Genomic DNA, 17651 nt, shown 5'->3' with positions numbered 1-17651 from the left:
ATGTTGCTATCATTAGATAATTTACAGTTTCCCCATAGACTATAAGGCTATATATAAAATGATAGAATATTAGGGCCACAGAGGGGAAAAAAACACAAGTCATAATATTGTCACCAGTTGTTTTAAAGGAGGACAGTTAAAATGACAGATGTGGGGCATTTCGTGAAATTGTACTTCAGTATGGTTTCAAACAAAGACATGCTGATGTGTCAGAATATTAAGTATCACATTGTCATAAGTATCAAAACTGTAAAAACAATATGTAGCTTTTCTGCAGAAAGAACCAGCCTCATAAATGTATGACTTTATCCTTTTTCTTCAGTGTGGCCCTAGTACTCTGTCATATAAACAAATACACATTCCATATGAATATAAAAACACAATGTGTAACATTATGTTCCTTTATTGAATAAGGACAAAACAAAGCAGGTAAACCATCAGCTCCTTTCGAAACTGAAGTCAGTGACTCTACAAGATGGAAAGCACAGAATCCAAGCATATTATACAAAATGATACATACACATTCAAAGGTCTGTATATAACACACCCTGCATGTCTGCACACTAAAATAAATGCAGGACAAATCCATACACATCAACTGAACAGACAAATGAATGGATGCAGTAGCCTCCCTGCAGCCTTGTATTATACACACAGTATACCGCACAAACATCATAAGAGGCCAAATTCGTCAAAAAACGAACCCAAAAAAACCCAAATTCCTCTGCCACCGCAGGACATATTTAACCAAAATTGAAAGCACACATACTAACTAAAATAATTCAACACATATTGGTCCCTCAGCAGCCGACCACTGTCGTCATCAGGGAAGATTGCCGGATTGTCCCAGTCCATGGCTGGTGGCACTCTGGGGGCCCTCTCCTTCCTCAGGCAGGCCACATTGTGGAGGACAGCACCAAGCCACAGTAATATCACATGCCCTAACAGGGCTGACCCTTAATTTGTGAAGGCAGTGAAAGCGTGCCTTCAGGAGGCCAAAGGTCATTTCAACTCTGGCCCTGGTCCTGGCATGGGCATGGTTGTAGGCCTGCTGTGCTTCCTGGGGGTCTGTGAAAGGTGTCAGGAGAAAAGGCTGGCAGCCATACCCCCTGTCTCCCAGCAACACACCAGAGAATTCACCTGTCAACACAAAATCTCATCATTACTACCTCATAAACACAGTGATATTCTTGACACAGCCATGATGGTTATAAATAGGGGTTGTGTGGCTTACCTTGTGATAGGCACTGATAGATTTCAGAGGCCCGAAAGATTCTGGAGTCATGGACTGAGCCAGGCCATTTTGCCACAACATTGCTGATCACACAGTCAGCATTGCAGACCATCTGAAATCATAAGATGAGGAATATTACAACAATCAATGCACATCACTGGCAATGCAGAGTGTTCGTCAATGGACAATATCAAAAAGTTATGTTCACCTGAACATTAATGCTGTGAAAGGATTTCCTATTCACAAAATCGGCCTCATGGGCACCTGAGGGGGCTTTTATCCTTATGTGTGTGCAGTCCACTGCACCAATGACATTGGGGAAACCGGTCACACAAAGTAATGAGTATCCTACTATGTGTTAACAGTTGTCCTGTAATTTGTAGATCCTCTTACCTGCAATCCTATAGAACTCCTCTTTGATGTCACAGAGTCTTCTGTGGCCAGGGAAGGAGATGAAGACATCTGCTAATGCTTTGATAGCCAGACACACACTCCTTATTGTGCGGCAAATTGTGGCCTTGTTCAGCTGTTCTGCATCCCCCACTGAGTACAGGAAGGCTCCACTAGCAAAAAAGCGCAAGGCCACACAAACCATTTGCTCCACACTCAGTGCATGGCTCCGTGCAGTGCGGTGCTTAATCCTGGGACCCAGTAGTCTGCATAGATACCTGAAGCCATCTGCAGAAAACCTGTATCTTTCATATAGATGGTCATCAGGGAAGGCCAGTGGGTCCAACCGGTCCCTGAAGACCCTTTCTCGCCTGAAGGCTCTCCTCAGCACAAGTGCTTCTTCATCCACCACATCTCGCACGAATGGGCATGCCATTGTCAGAGCAGAAAGGAACACACAATTTTGGGCCTTCATATAGGCTAGTGGCCACACCTGGTGCTGGGGGGGTGGGCAAAAGAGGGCGATGCCTTATAACGATGACTTGGTTGTACTGATTGCTGGGAAAATAAAAAAACCTTAGAAAGATGCCACCGTCCTGTGTGCTCACAATAAGAGCTCATATGTCATGGCTCACTTGACTTTACGAGAATATACCTAATTTTTATTTTGAGCTGTGTCATCTTCTTGGAGATGGGGGAGGAAAGAAAAATAATGATTAATACATTTGTGTTACAGTTAGCATACAGTGTACATTGAAGGCATATCTCACCTCCCTCTCAAGTTTTTTTATTTCAAGGTCCAGTTTCCTAATTGTCCTCTTTTTTATTTCGGACTCCAGTGCAAGATTTTCCATCTTTTTCTTCTTGTACTGAATGTCTATGTCTGCCAGTTCTATTTGGCGCCGGAGGTGGTTGCCATACAACTTTCTGATAGCTTGTGAGCTCTGTGAACACAATACAATTAGCGCAGCTGGAATTTGGCAGGATGTGGTGTCCTTTTATTAATACGCACTATGTTGCCAGGCTGGTTTTCCCACTGTATAGCATCTGGGTCCTGTAAAATAAATTAGATTTTTTGATTTTGATGAGGACTCCTCACCATTTTAGAGTAAATAGTACTTTCACAGTCTTAACATGATACCTCATGCCTTCTGGAATCCAGAGATGGTCTCCTCCTCATCATCGTCTCCATCATGTGCTGTTGCTGCTGCACTGGGGCCTTCACCCTATCACATTTAATCGGATTCATATTGAAGCTAGTAGACAAGACATGCCAGGCCTACAGTATGCCTTTGATGGAGTACTCACTGGATCAGCATCGTCTGGTGCTTGTGCTGGTGGCTCTAACAGGAACACAGTGCTGCCAGACACTGCAAGGCAATAGGTAAACCAAAGTCAGACAGTCCAAATTGATTCAATATGAATGTGGTTGTATCCCATGTAGAGATGGAAGGACATACCTTGAATGAAGCGGGTGGCATCTTGGGAGGAACCTATGCTCGTCTCTTTCCCCCAGGGATCCCCTCTAAGACGGGCCTGCCTTTATTTAGCTCCAAGGCCATGTCCTCTGCTGGGGTAAGGTCAGCCTTTGGTGACCCACCACCCGTGCCTTGTCTGTGGGTATTCTTTTTCACTGCTAAAACAGTACAGACAATGTGTGAGCAGGCACCTTCTGGGTACAATATATGCTTGTGCTTTGTTAAATATTAGTCAGGGACCATACCATTCTGCAGAATGTTCTTGTATTTGATTTTGACCTGCTGCCATGTCCGTTTTGGCCCGTTCATGTTTAATCTACACACACACACACACACACACACACACACACACACACACACACACACACACACACACACACACATTTAATGGAGTCACACTGCAAAAAATTACTTGGTATTTTTGTCTTGTTTTCAGTAAAAATATCAAAAAATTTATCGTAGCTTTATACAGTGTGATGTATGAGTTACTTTACACAATTTCACTCATATCTGCAGTGCATTTCAATTAAAAATTTAACCGTTTCATAATTACAGTACAACTGCATTTTTGGAGATGTGAATTAAATATTTGAATTGTAATTGTGATGTTTCAGCGGAGCGGTGAGTGTGTAATTGTGCACTACTTACGCATTCAGGCGGTCTGCAATACTTTGCCACGCTTTTTCTCTTTGCTTTATCACTGTGGCGGTGTTGCCTTTCTTCTTAATTATATCTTTTACCTCCTCGTATGCCTCCATGAGGATTTGTGCTTCCGACGGGGAAAAGTACGCGGCTCTAGTTGCCATGGTAAATCAGTTAATCTGTGATCTGTGGCGGGGTCTATTTGAGTGAGCCGTGAGCGCGCACCTATCCAGGATTGGTTTCACCTGGCTTAATGAATCCGTGTCTGCTCATCCTGGCTTGGTCTTTGTGCAACCAATTAAGCCTGGACGCACATGTTTTGGCTTCATTGAGCTCAGCTGAGTCATTTATCCCGGATGTCTTAATTCTACTTTTGTGCAACAGGCCCCAGGTCTCGAACCCTCGACCTTCTAGCCTGAGGTCCGGCGCATGCTCGTGCGGCAGAGTCGATTTCCGCGCATATAAACCCAGGGTCGTTACAGTATATTTAAGTTAAAGGGTAGGAAGCATGAGTTTCTACTCACCAGTGTAACAACAGCATTACCTTAACGTCCCACATGATATATTGTTACACTATGTAGGAGCAGTATAGACCTACAGGAGCTAGCTATTTATTTAGATTTAGTTTGACTTAATGAAACTGCCTTAAATGTGCTGTAGTAAAAAATATATATATTCTCACTAATCAATCAACACATTCCTGTCTTTGTATGTCTCAATATAATAGTATTATTTAATTAAATCCATGTAAAATAAGCTTTGTCTGAAAATATAATATTTCTCTCAACTGCGTTTCCCCTCCAGTCAGCAGACGGCGATGTGCGTCTTTCAGGCGATGCTGCTAGCGTGACGTAAAATCTAGTGGACGGTTCTTCATAAACAGCTTGTCAACCACCTCGGTAGCTTGCTAGCCAACTACCCGAAATATTCAAGCTGTTTATACGCTTTCGGTTTATTTTAGCTACTGTGTTTAGACACACGTCTGTCGTATCTACTTGTTAACCTATTTAATTTAATATTACGTTATTTTGTATTAGTCAGCTATAGTAGCTGGCTGGTTAAGTTAGCACTAATCCCCGAACATGAGCTCCCAGAACTACTCCCCTCCTGTTAAAGAAGAGGTCTACTGGATGGAGAAAGAAGCTCTGGGGCTGAACTTTTTCGTGAAAGAGGAGAAGGAAGATGAGGATGTTACTGTGAAAAAAAGAAGTAGAGGTTGAAGCTGTTACCATGAAAGAAGAAGAGAAAGACGTTTCAGTGAAAGAGGAGGATGTTACAGTAAAATAAGAGGAGGAAGGGAAAGAGGATGCATTTTGTTGAGTGAAGAAGGGGCGCTTACTGTCCCATTGAAAGATGAAGAGGAGGAGATAGGATATCTGATTAACACCAGTAAGTACCTCCTTAAATCAGTTTTTAACTGGATATTCGGAGTTGGCTCGTCAATACCTCTTCAACGGAGGGCCCTGGGATGATGAGTGATATGTCTAGAATCAGACGACGTAGAGAGCAAGCTACCCCTTGTTTTCTCCCTTCTGTTTCCAAAAAGTGACTTAACATATATATTTGAGAAGGGTCTATCTGCTGACCGTAGACTGGGGGACATGACATGTTGTGATTTTCATGTAGTGATGTTTTACTACACACAGTGCCCCCCAATAGTGCCATGTGAGAGTTGGGTTGACTACACCAAAGATTATGGACATACTGACAAGATGTCTCTCTGCCCTAACAAGGGGAATTGTTGTCCACAAAGCGGCACTGCGGGTTGTCTTTCTCCCGCCTATCCTTTCTTTGGATTGGTGGATACATCTTATTGTTGTAATCTATTGTTTATATTATATGAGGGTTGTTGTCGTCAACCGCCTGTATTCAATGGAGAGATATGCCAAACTACTAGCATGAATATGCATAGCAATCTGGAGACAACTCCTATAGTGTTATCAAAGTTGTCTGTATGTCACGTGTCCACATAACTTAATCATTACGAAACTTCTGTTGGATCAAGTAAACCTCACGTAGCAAATAAGCCATTCATTTTGTTGTTGACCAAATTCGACACTTTCCACATCGGGTTGAAAATTGTTTCCACTTGGATACAACCTACTGTAGCCACTGGCATGACCTAGAGAGAGAGAACCACTTCGATACAACTTACTGTAACCTACTGGCATGACCTAGAGAGCTAAAGTTGTAAAATTCCTGGATTTTAAATGAATATTTTCCAGTAATAATGATAATTTGTATCTTCCTATCCACATGTGAGATCCCTCGCCTTTGTTGTCCACTCTACACCAATAACTACATTGGGACTCCCAATCCCGGCCGGATGTGATACAGCCTGGATTCAAACCAGGGACTGTAGTGACGCCTGCACGGAGATGTAGTGGCTTAGACCGCTGCGTCAACTATTAGAATGCTGTACTGGAATGCTTAAAAGGCCTCTAAAATGTTTAATATTACATTTACATTACATTACATTTAAGTCATTTGGCAGACGCTCTTATCCAGAGCAACTTACAAATTGGTGAATTCACCTTATGACATCCAGTGGAACAGCCACTTTACAATAGTGCATCTAAATCATTTAAGGGGGGTGAGAAGGATTACTTTATCCTATCCTAGGTATTCCTTAAAGAGGTGGGGTTTCAGGTGTCTCCGGAAGGTGGTGATTGACTCCGCTGTCCTGGCGTCGTGAGGGAGTTTGTTCCACCATTGGGGGGCCAGAGCAGCGAACAGTTTTGACTGGGCTGAGCGGGAACTGTACTTCCTCAGTGGTAGGGAGGCGAGCAGGCCAGAGGTGGATGAACGCAGTGCCCTTGTTTGGGTGTAGGGCCTGATCAGAGCCTGGAGGTACTGCGGTGCCGTTCCCCTCACAGCTCCGTAGGCAAGCACCATGGTCTTGTAGCGGATGCGAGCTTCAACTGGAAGCCAGTGGAGAGAGCGGAGGAGCGGGGTGACGTGAGAGAACTTGGGAAGGTTGAACACCAGACGGGCTGCGGCGTTCTGGATGAGTTGTAGGGGTTTAATATTAGTTATCGGTATTGTTTTTTGGGTCAAGGAAAATATTGGAGTATTGTATTGTCCAAAAATGTAATATCGGTGCATCCCTTTATTCTAAAATGTATCACAATACCCCATAACGCCAAAGCAAAAACAGGTTTAGATATTTTGCAAATGTATTGAAACTATTCCCCAGGATAACTAGTCTGAGAGTAATGTAAGATCCCAGGATAACTAGTCTCAGAGTAATGTAAGATCCCAGGATAACTAGTCTCAGAGAGCGTCTGCTAAATGACTTAAATGTAAATGTAATGAAAGTCTCAGATAGGGCTTAGACTGTAATGGGTTAAAACTGTCTGAGGGGGAGGTTCTTCTAAGCTCTATGGAATTATTTTAAGGTATAAACAACATGAAGGGCTTCCACAGTACAGTACTGTTTTAAGAAGGTTATACCAAGGATCATTTTGCTATTTAATTTTGAACTGTAAGACCCATGGAAGTATCAACAAAAAATATTAGTCCATACTGCTGTAACCCATAGTAACACATTGGATAACATTCACAACATGGAACAACAGTAACCATAGTAACACATTGGATAACATTCAGAACATGGAACAACAGTAACCATAGTAACATATTGGATAACATTCACAACATGGAACAGTAACCATAGTAACATATTGGATAACATTCACAACATGGAACAGAAACCATAGTAACACATTGGATAACATTCACAACATGGAACAACAGTCCCCCAAAACATCTAAAGGAAGTTAGTTCTGAAGTGTCTGATATCTGAGATATATATAAAACTATATCTATATATTTTTTACACATCTTTAACCCCCTTTTTTTGTCACTTAAGTCTTTCCACATTTTGTTATGTTACAGCCTTGTTCTACAATGGATTAAATAAATAAAAATCCTCATCTACACACAATACCCCATAATGACAGAGAAAATAGGTTTGGAGAAAAAATGTCACATTTATTAGAAATAAAAAACAGAAATACCTTATTTACATAAGTATTCAGGTGCATCCTGTTTCCATTGGTCATTGTTGAGATGTTTCTACAACTTGATTGGAGTCCACCTGTGGTAAATTCAATTGATTGGACATGATTTGGAAAGGCACACACCTGTCTGGCTACCACAGCATTATGAAGCGATACGCCATCCCATCTGGTTTGCGCTTAGTGGGACTATCATTTGTTTTTCAACAGGACAATGACCCAACACACCTCCAGGCTGTGTAAGGGCTATTTGACCAAAAAGGAGAGTGATGGACTGCTGCACCAGATGACCTGACCTTCGCAATCACCCGACCTCAACCCAATTGAGATGGTTTGGGATGAGTTGGACCACAGAGTGAAGGAAAAGCAGCCAACAAGTGCACTGCATATATGGGAACTCCTTCAAGACTGTTGGAAAAGCATTCCAGGTGACGCTGGTTGAGAGAATGCCAAACGTGTGCCAAGCTGACAAGGCAAAGGGTGGCTACTTTGAAAAATCTAAAATATATTTTGAATTGTTAACCACTTTTTTTGGTTACTACATGATTCCATATGTGTTATTGCATAGTTTTGATGTCTTCACTTTTATTCTACAATGTAGAAAATGGTCAAACAAATAAATAACCGTTTTATCATGTGGAGGTTTCATTCAGGTCTCAGTTTAACTAGATACTCTGTCTTTGGCAGGAGAGAGGCCAGACTCTCGCTATGACAGCAGGAAGAGTCCTTCAAGGGAACCAGACCCAGAGACGCCCAAACCAGCGAGACAACACCACTGCTCCCACTGTGAAAAGAGATTTTCCGGATCAGGGGACTTAAAGCTCATGAGAGGACACACACAGGAAAAAAACCTTTCCAATGTTCCCAGTGTGGAAAGAGTTTTATTCAGTTAGGAAGCCTGAAGGAGCATGAGTGGACGCACACAGGAGAAAAGCCTTTCCAATGTTCCCAGTGTAGAAAGAGTTTTTCCGTGTTAGCTACCCTGAAAAGGCATGGGAGAATACACACAGAAGAACATCCGGACACTGAAGATGTAGATGTCGATTAAGGCAGCCGTCTGCACCTCTGATTCAGAGGGGTTGGGTTAAATCTCAATCCAAGATAGCGTATCAGTGCAGACGTGTTTTGTTCTCCTCTCGTGTACTTTTGTATTTTTTCGTCTTTTTTGTATATATTTCAATTTTATTTTCAATCTCTTCTACATTTTAATTCAACTATACCTTCCGGTAACCTGCCTCACCCAATGTGATACGGAACCGCTATTATTTTAAATTTGTAGACCTTATAGCAAGAACCACCTAGCCAACAGAAGCTAATTAGCTACAAGCTATTTAGTCATTCTTAGCCACTGCTAGCGGCCTTTACCTTCTGCACAGATACCAGCCCTTTTTAAAAATATTTTTAAAATATTTTTTTAGCCTGGATAATACTCGCCAGCCGACCATTAACGGACTGTCTCTCCACTACAATGCCGGATTCCTGCCGAAATCCCTGGACCATTACTCCTTATCTTCACAGCTAGCTAGCACCCACCGAGTTACCCAAGTACCGAAGCTATCCCTGAGGCCCACCTCCCGGCCTACTCAGTTGTTCACCCGGACTCCACCCAAATACTGCTAGAACACACTACTCCACCGGATCCTTGCCGTAAGCTCTGGACCTTGGCACCGGATCACCGCTGCTACCGAGTGGCTATAGTGGCTAACGCCCCTGCCTCGACGCTAGCACCAGTTAGCCGTGAGCCATGCGCATCTCCCAGCTAGAAAACTAAATTATTACAACTACAATACCTCTTTCGCCATCTGTCTTGGATCCTTAGTCAACACGGCAACCTGCCGCACCACCACATTTACATTACATTTACATTTAAGTCATTTAGCAGACGCTCTTATCCAAAGCGACTTACAAATTGGTGAATTCACGACTGGTCTGCCGACGAATACTCCATCCGCTGTGCCTTCAACCGGCCTCCGTCGGAGCAGACGCTTCTACTAGCCCCGAGCTACTAACTTTAAACGTGCTAGCGTAGTAGCGACTACTCCGCGGATTCCCTGTTCCATCTATTGCTGCCCCCTGGACCCTATGATCACTTGGCTACATAGCTGATGCCTGCTGGACTGTCCATTAATCACGGTACTCCATTCTGTTTATTTATTTATTTTTATTATTTCATTTTTTATCTGTCGGCCCCAGCCGCGAAATCAGGCCCTGTGTGTAGTTAACCGACCCTCTCTGCCCATTCATCGCCATTTTACCTGTTGTTGTTTTAGCTGGTTAGCCGTTGTCTCACCCATTGTCTTAGTTAGCGCTCCAAATCAACACCTGTGATTACTTTATGTCTCGCTGTATGTCTTTCTTATATGTCAATATGCCTTGTATACTGTTGTTTAGGTTAGTTATTGTTTTAGTTTACAATGGAGCCCCTAGTTCCACTCATACCTCTGATACTTCCTTTGTCCCACCTCCCACACATGCGGCGACCTCACTCATTATAACCAGATTATCCAGAGATACAAGCTCTTTTATCATCACTCAGTGCCTGGGCTTACCTCCGCTGTACCCGCACCCCACCATACCCCTGCCTGCACATTATGCCCTGAATCAATTCTACCACGCCCAGATATCTGCTCCTTTTACTCTTTGTCCTCAACGCTCTAGGCAACCAGTTTTGATAGCGTTTAGCCATATCATCATCCTACCGTACCCTCAACCCAAGCCCTGCGTGTCCCCAGGCGCTCTCATTTGTTGAGTTCTGTGATCGAAAAAGCCTTGGTTTCATGCATGCCAATATCAGAAGCCTCCTCCCTAAGTTTGTTTTACTCACTGCATTAGCACACTCCGCCAACCCTGATGTCCTTGCCGTGTCTGAATCCTGGCTTAGGAAGGCCACCAACAATTCTGAGATTTCCATACCCAATTCCAACATTTTCCGTCAAGATAGAACTGCCAAAGGGGGAGGAGTTGCAATCTACTGCAGAGAGAGCCTGCAAAGTTATGTCATACTTTCCAGGTCTGTACCAAAACAGTTTGAACTTCTAATTTGAAAAATTAATCTCCAGAAATAAGTCTCACTGTTGCCGCCTGCTATCAACCCCCCTTCGCTCCCAGCTGTGTCCTGGACACCATTTGTGAATTGATCGCTCCCCATCTAGCTTCAGAGTTTGTTCTGTTAGGTGACCTAAACTGGGATATGCTTAACATCCCGGCAGTCCTACAATCTAAGCTGGATGCCCTCAATCTCACACAAATCATCAATGAACCCACCATGTACAACCCTAAATCTGTATACATGGGCACCCTCAGACATTATCCTGACGAACTTGCCCTCCAAATACACCTCCGCTGTTTTCAATCAGGATCTCAGCGATCACTGCCTCATTGCCTGTATCCGCTATGGGTCTGCGGTCAAACGACCACCCCTCATCACTGTCAAACGCTCCCTAAAACACTTCTGCGAGCAGGCCTTTCTCATCGACCTGGCCCGGGTATCCTGGAAGGATATTGACCTCATCCCGTCAGTCGAGGATGCCTGGTCATTCTTTAAAAGTAATTTCCTCACCATCTTAGATAAGCATGCTCCGTTCAAAAAATGCAGAACTAAGAACAGATATAGCCCTTGGTTCACTCCAGACCTGACTGCCCTTGATCAGCACAAAAACATCCTGTGGCGGACTGCCAGAGCATCGAATAGTCCCCGCGATATGCAACTGTTCAGGGAAGTCAGGAACCAATACACACAGTCAGTCAGGAAAGCAAAGGCTAGCTTTTTCAAGCAGAAATTCACCACTGATAAATCCATGATAATCGAAAATTTCAATAAGCATTTCTCAACGGCTGGCCTTGCCTTCCTCCTGGCTTCTCCAACTCTAGCCAACAGCTCCGCCCCCCCCCGCAGCTACTCGCCCAATTCTCGCCAGGTTCTCCTTCACCCAAATCCAGATAGCTGATGTTCTGAAAGAGTTGCAAAACCTGGACTAGTACAAATCAGCTGGGCTAGACAATCTGGACCCTCTCGTTCTAAAATTATCCGCCTCCACTGTGGCAACCCCTATTACTCGTCTGCTCAACCTCTGTTTAGTATCGTCCGAGATTCCTAAAGATTGGAACGCTTCTGCGGTCATCCCCCTCGTCAAAAGGGGTGACACTTTAGACCCAAACTATTACAGACCTATATCCATCCTGCCCTGCCTTTCTAAAGTCTTCGAAAGCCAAGTTAACAAACAGATCACTGACCATTTCGTATCCCATCGCACCTTCTCTGCTGTGTAATCCAGTTTCCGAGCTGGTCACGGGTGCACCTCAGCCACGCTCAAGGTACTAAACGATATCATAACCGCCATCGATAAAAGACAGTACTGTGCAGCCGTCTTCATCAACCTTGCCCAGGCTTTTGACTCTGTCAATCACCGTATTCTTATCGGCAGACTCATTATTAGCCTTGGTTTCTCGAATGACTGCCTCGCCTGGTTCACCAACTACTTCTCAGACAGAATTCAGTGTGTCAAATCAGAGGTTCTGTCGTCTGGACCTCTGGCAGTCTCTATGGGGTACCACAGGGTTCAATTCTCGGACCGACTCTTTTCTCTGTATACACCAACGATGTTGCTCTTGCTGCGGGTGATTCCTTGATCCACCTCTACGCATACAACACAATTCTGTATACATCTGGCCCTTCTTTGGACATTGTGTTAATAACCTCTTGAAGCTAGGGGGCACTATTTTTATGTTTGGAAAAATAACGTTCCCAAAGTAAACGGCCTATTTCTCAGGACCAGATGCTATAATATGCATATAATTGACAGATTAGGATAGAAAACTCTAAAGTTTCCAAAACTGTCAAAATATTGTCTGTGAGTATAACACAACTGATATTGCAGGCGAAACCCTGAGAAAAATCAAACCAGGAAGTGGCTTCTATTTTGAAAACTCCATGTTCCATAGCCTCCCATTGCTCCATTTAAAGGGATATCAACCAGATTCCTTTTCCTATCGCTTCCTCAAGGTGTCAACAGTCTTCAGACATAGTTTCAGGCTTTTATTTTGAAAAATGAGCCAGAACGATAACATCACGTCAAGTGGTCACATGTGTTTTGCTCACGCAAAAGAATTTGGACAGCTATTGTTTTTCCCTCTCCTACTGTGAAAGACATTTGCGGTTGATATATTATCGATTATATATTTTAAAAACTACCTGAGGATTGATTATAAAAAACGTTTGACATGTTTCTGTGGACATTACAGGTATTATTTGGAATTTGTCTGCGTTGTCGTGTCCGCTCTTTCCTGTGGATTTCTGAACAATGCGCCAAACAAACTGAGGTGTTTTGGATATAAAAATAATCTTTATGGAACAAAGGGAACATTTGTTGTGTAACTGGGAGGCTCATGACTGAAAACATCCGAAGATCAAAGGTAAATGATTAATTTGATTGCTTTTCTGATTTGTGACCAAGCTACCTGAATCTAAGTGTACTTAATGTTTTGTCATGCGATCTATAAATTTACACAAATGCTTGGATTGCTTTTGCTGTAAAGCATAATTTCAAAATCTGAGACGACAGATGGATTAACAAAAGGCTAAGCTGTGTTTTGCAATATTGCACTTGTGATTTCATGAATATGAATATTTTTAGTAATATTATTTGACTGAGGCGCTATGCTATTCAGCGGTTGCTGATGACAATTATCCCGCTTAAGGGATGGGGTAGCGTCAAATTAACAAACCTCCAAACAAGCTTCAATGCCATACAACACTCCTTCCGTGACCTCCAACTGCTCTTAAATGCTAATAAAACTAAATGTGTGCTCTTCAACCTATCGCTGCCCGCACCAGCCCGTCCAGCAATCACTACTCTGGACAGTTCTGACTTAGAATATGTGGACAACTATAAATACCTAGGTTTCTTGCGAGACTGTAAACTCTCCTTCCAAACTCACATTAAGCATCTCCAATCCAAAATTAAATCTAGAATCGGCTTCCTATTTTGCAGGAAAGCCTCCTTCACTCACGCTGCCAAGCCATACCCTTGCAAAACTGACTATCCTACCGATCCTTGACTTCGGCAATGTCATTTTCAACATAGCCTCCAACACTCTACTCAGCAAACTGGATACAGTCTATCACAGTGCCTTCCGTTTTGGCACCAAAGACCCATATACCACCCACCACTGCAACCTATATGCTCTCGTTGGCTGGCCCTTGCTACATATTCGTCGCCAAATCCACTGGCTCCAGGTCATCTATAAGTCTTTGCTAGGCCACCTAAACTCAGCTCACTGGTCACCATAGCAACATCCACCCATAACATGTGCTCCAGCAGGTATATCTCACTGGTCATCCCCAAAGCCAACACCTCCTTTGGCCGCCTTTCCTTACAGTTCTCTGCTGCCAATGACTGGAACGAATCGCTGAAGTATGAGTGTTAGAGGAAATTATGGTTGAAATGACTAATTATGTATACATTCCAATCAGAACTGACTAGTCCAAATGCTATAATGTATTGTACATATGAATTTTCTCTCTTGCTCCCATTCCCAATTGTATATAATGTAGTCAGGAGTTTAGTAACAATGAAGGTCTGTTCCTTAGTTCATTCATTTGTACAATCTCCAGGTGGCAGGAACGGCCTCCAGACTGTCTAGAATGCTGATTTATACTGACTGACCTTGACTTCAGGCGAGGAGGGAAGGCTCGAGAACTATAGGGCCTCTCTACCGGTGTCATGAAAGAGATAGAACATTTAGAAAACGCTGACGTCATTTTCAGTTTATAACCTGTGGAAAAATGTGTATGTGGCAGTACTCACTTGAATTAAACGCTACTACCTGACTTTTAAGACTGGTCTCAATCTATTTCATGTAAAATAATAAACTTACAACTTATTAAGAAATAGATGGAGTGTGAATTTGGTTTTGGCTAAAAAACATATAGGAATTTATAATTCCTCTATCAATGAGACTTATATCTTCCTCACTAACTTTAAGCATCAGCTATCTGAGCAGCTTACCGATCGCTGCAGCTGTACATAGCCCATCTGTAAATAGCCCATCCAACTGCCTACCTCATCTCCATGTTTTTATTTAATTTTTTGCCCTTTTGCACACCAGTATTTCTATTTGCACATCATCTGCACATCTATCACTCCAGTGTTCATTTGTTAAATTGTAATTACTTTGCTACTATGGCCTATTTATTGCCTTACCTCCATTCTCCATTTGCACACACTGTATATAGATATTTATATTGTGTTATTGACGGTACATTTGTTTATCCCATGTGTAACTGTGTTGTTTCTGTCACACTGCTTTGCTTTTATCTTGGCCAGGTCTCATTTACAACTGCGAACTTGTTCTCAACTGGCCTACCTGTAATGCTCGTCTGTGATGGAAGAAGAGGAGACCAATGCGCAGTGTGGTAAGTTTTCATCCTTTTAATAAGCTGAACTGAACACTAAATACAACATAACAAAAGAGAACAAACTAAATGGCTCCGTCAGGTGCAACACACACTAAACAAAATAATCACCCACGAAACACAATAGAAAACTGGCTATCTAAATATGGTTCTCAATCAGGGACAACAATAGACAGCTGCCTCTGATTGAGAACCATACCAGGCCAAACATAGAAATAGCAAATCATAGAAAAACTAACATAGACAACCCACCCAACTCACACCCTGACCATACTAAAACAAAGACATAGCAACAGAACTAAGGTCAGAACATGACACTACCTGGTTAAATAAAGGTGAAACAAAATGTATAAATTGCTCATGATGTCCTCCAGTGATTTTAAAAATAACTTTTCCTGTTGTAAAATTATATATAAATGCAGTAAAGTATATAAATACAGATTACGTACCTCATAATGTGTAGCGAACTGTTCCATGATGGATAGGCTATTGTACAACACACAGAGCTATTTTCCTACATTTTTTGTTAGGTGAAGATATGGGTCCTACAGTAAGTAGGTCTATGTTATTGTTAGGTGAAGTTTTAGGCCAATTTGGCAACCACTGTACAAACCCTCATTGTCAGGCTGATGGAAAAGCTAGCCAAAGAGCATTTTACTGGTTGGAGTATTTTTTTAAGTACAAAGTAGTTGATTTGCGATGCCGACACAAAATGTTATATGAAGCAGGACATTCAAACGAGCCTTACAATTACAATCCAAAGTAGTGTGAAATGCACTCATAAGCAACCTGGAAATAGAGGTTACTCCCCTGAGTTTTCCTCCATTCACATTCAGACTACATTGTGAAAAACTAAAACCAAATTGCATGTGCATTGCCCTCGTGCCGCAATTTGACTAAACACAGAAAGGGGCCTATATTAGAGACCAAAAGTCATCTGGCAAACTGCTCTGAGTTTCAACAGCATGAATAACTTTTTTCTAGTCTTCAATCTTGGATGTTACTACTAATGTGAAAACAACACAAAATATGACTGTTCTTGCTCATTTTAAGACAATTGTCAAATATTCATTACATTCACTACAGACGACATCACCTTTACAGTGGATTTCCGCTGTTGTGGGCCTTTAACCATCTGTCTGACTTTGTTGTTCACACAGGACAGAGACGTGGGTCATCTGGGGTGCTTCAACAACCTCATGATGCTGACAAGGCAGAGAAGAGTCACTCCACATTAGAACACCTCAAGAAACATCTGCAGAGATCCACAGGGAAGAGAACTCACTGCTCCTCTGACTGTGGGAAGAGATTCACCTCCTCAGCAGCCATTAAAATTCATCAGAGAACACACACAGGAGAGAACCCTTATTGCTGTACTCAATGTGGGAAGAGTTTTACTCAGCTAAGCAGCCTGAAATCACACCAGAGAATACACACTGGAGAACACAACCGTATAGCTGTGATGAATGTGGGAAAAGTTTCACTTATTCATCCAGCCTGATAGCACACCAGAGAACACACACAGGAGAGAAACATTATATCTGTGATCAATGTCGGAAGAGTTTTACTCAGAAATGCACCCTGCTGTCACACACAGGAGAGAAAGAAGATAAATCATATAGCTGTGATCAATGTGGGAAAAGTTTTGGTCAATCTGGCCACCTGACAGTACACCAGAGAACACACACAGGAGAGAAATCTCAGAGCTCAGAGAAATCTCAGAGCTGTGACCAGAGAAATGATCTCTGATCAAATATTAGAAAATATATACATGGAGTTTTTTCATGATTTCAATGAGTTAATGTCACAGCATTGTATTAGGAGTATTTTAATAGTGTCACAATGTAGAAGCCGAAACTTTTACCCCCTTATCAATTGATTTCAGCATGATATGGATATTAGCCTCGGGGAAAATCCGGGCTCTGAAATGGAAGTGTACTATTTATGTGATTTAACAAAATTTGACTAACAAAAAAATAATTGTATTACACTTACCACGTTGGCGACCCACTTGGATCAAAATGTAGCTAGCTGTTTTCTACAAATTGTCCTCTAACCAGGGATGTACACATTACTCCCAGATTCCGTGTGTTTTTTGAGCTGTTAAGTTTTAACAGGACGTGCCACCTCATCTCCCTCCTCTCGCACAAATGATTTTAGCATGATATCGATGAGTGATGACAAATAAGTGTTGCATTCCCTTGTTCAGCGACCCCTACATTTAAATGCATCACTCCCAAATGTAGCCGACTCTTCTGCAGGTTGTCCTCTGACCATTGAGGTAAAATATATCTCTCGGCCCCAAGACCTCTAATCATTCGCTTTACCAGATAAAACTGCGAGACTTCGAGCGCCAGCTATCCTGAGGGGAACTTCGGAGGGAACCAGCTACTAGATGGTTCGATTAGTCTTTCGCCCCTATACCCAGGTCGGACGACCGATTTGCACGTCAGGACCGCTACGGACCTCCACCA

General features: G+C 42.6%; 2 long non-coding RNA genes across 3 annotated transcripts; one reads left to right on the top strand and one right to left on the bottom strand.

Annotated features, from left to right (window-relative positions):
- Positions 1 to 917: 917 nt before the first annotated feature.
- LOC135557174 (uncharacterized) lies at positions 918 to 2309 on the bottom strand. Its single transcript, XR_010458187.1, has 3 exons — positions 1628 to 2309; positions 1235 to 1346; positions 918 to 1140 (listed from the first exon to the last, which is right to left on the bottom strand). It is a non-coding gene; the product is annotated as an uncharacterized LOC135557174 (long non-coding RNA).
- Positions 2310 to 4615: 2306 nt separating this feature from the next.
- Positions 4616 to 17469, top strand: LOC135557487 (uncharacterized). 2 transcript variants are annotated; one of them, XR_010458212.1, is made up of 4 exons: positions 4616 to 5133; positions 8451 to 13175; positions 15089 to 15177; positions 16338 to 17469. It is a non-coding gene; the product is annotated as an uncharacterized LOC135557487 (long non-coding RNA). The 2 variants fall into 2 exon arrangements; XR_010458213.1 differs by lacking the exon at positions 8451 to 13175.
- Positions 17470 to 17651: the final 182 nt, after the last annotated feature.

Source organism: Oncorhynchus masou, chromosome 16 (assembly GCF_036934945.1).
Source record: "Oncorhynchus masou masou isolate Uvic2021 chromosome 16, UVic_Omas_1.1, whole genome shotgun sequence".
NCBI classification, from domain to species: domain Eukaryota; kingdom Metazoa; phylum Chordata; class Actinopteri; order Salmoniformes; family Salmonidae; genus Oncorhynchus; species Oncorhynchus masou.
This window is presented reverse-complemented; position numbering and strand designations above follow the sequence as displayed.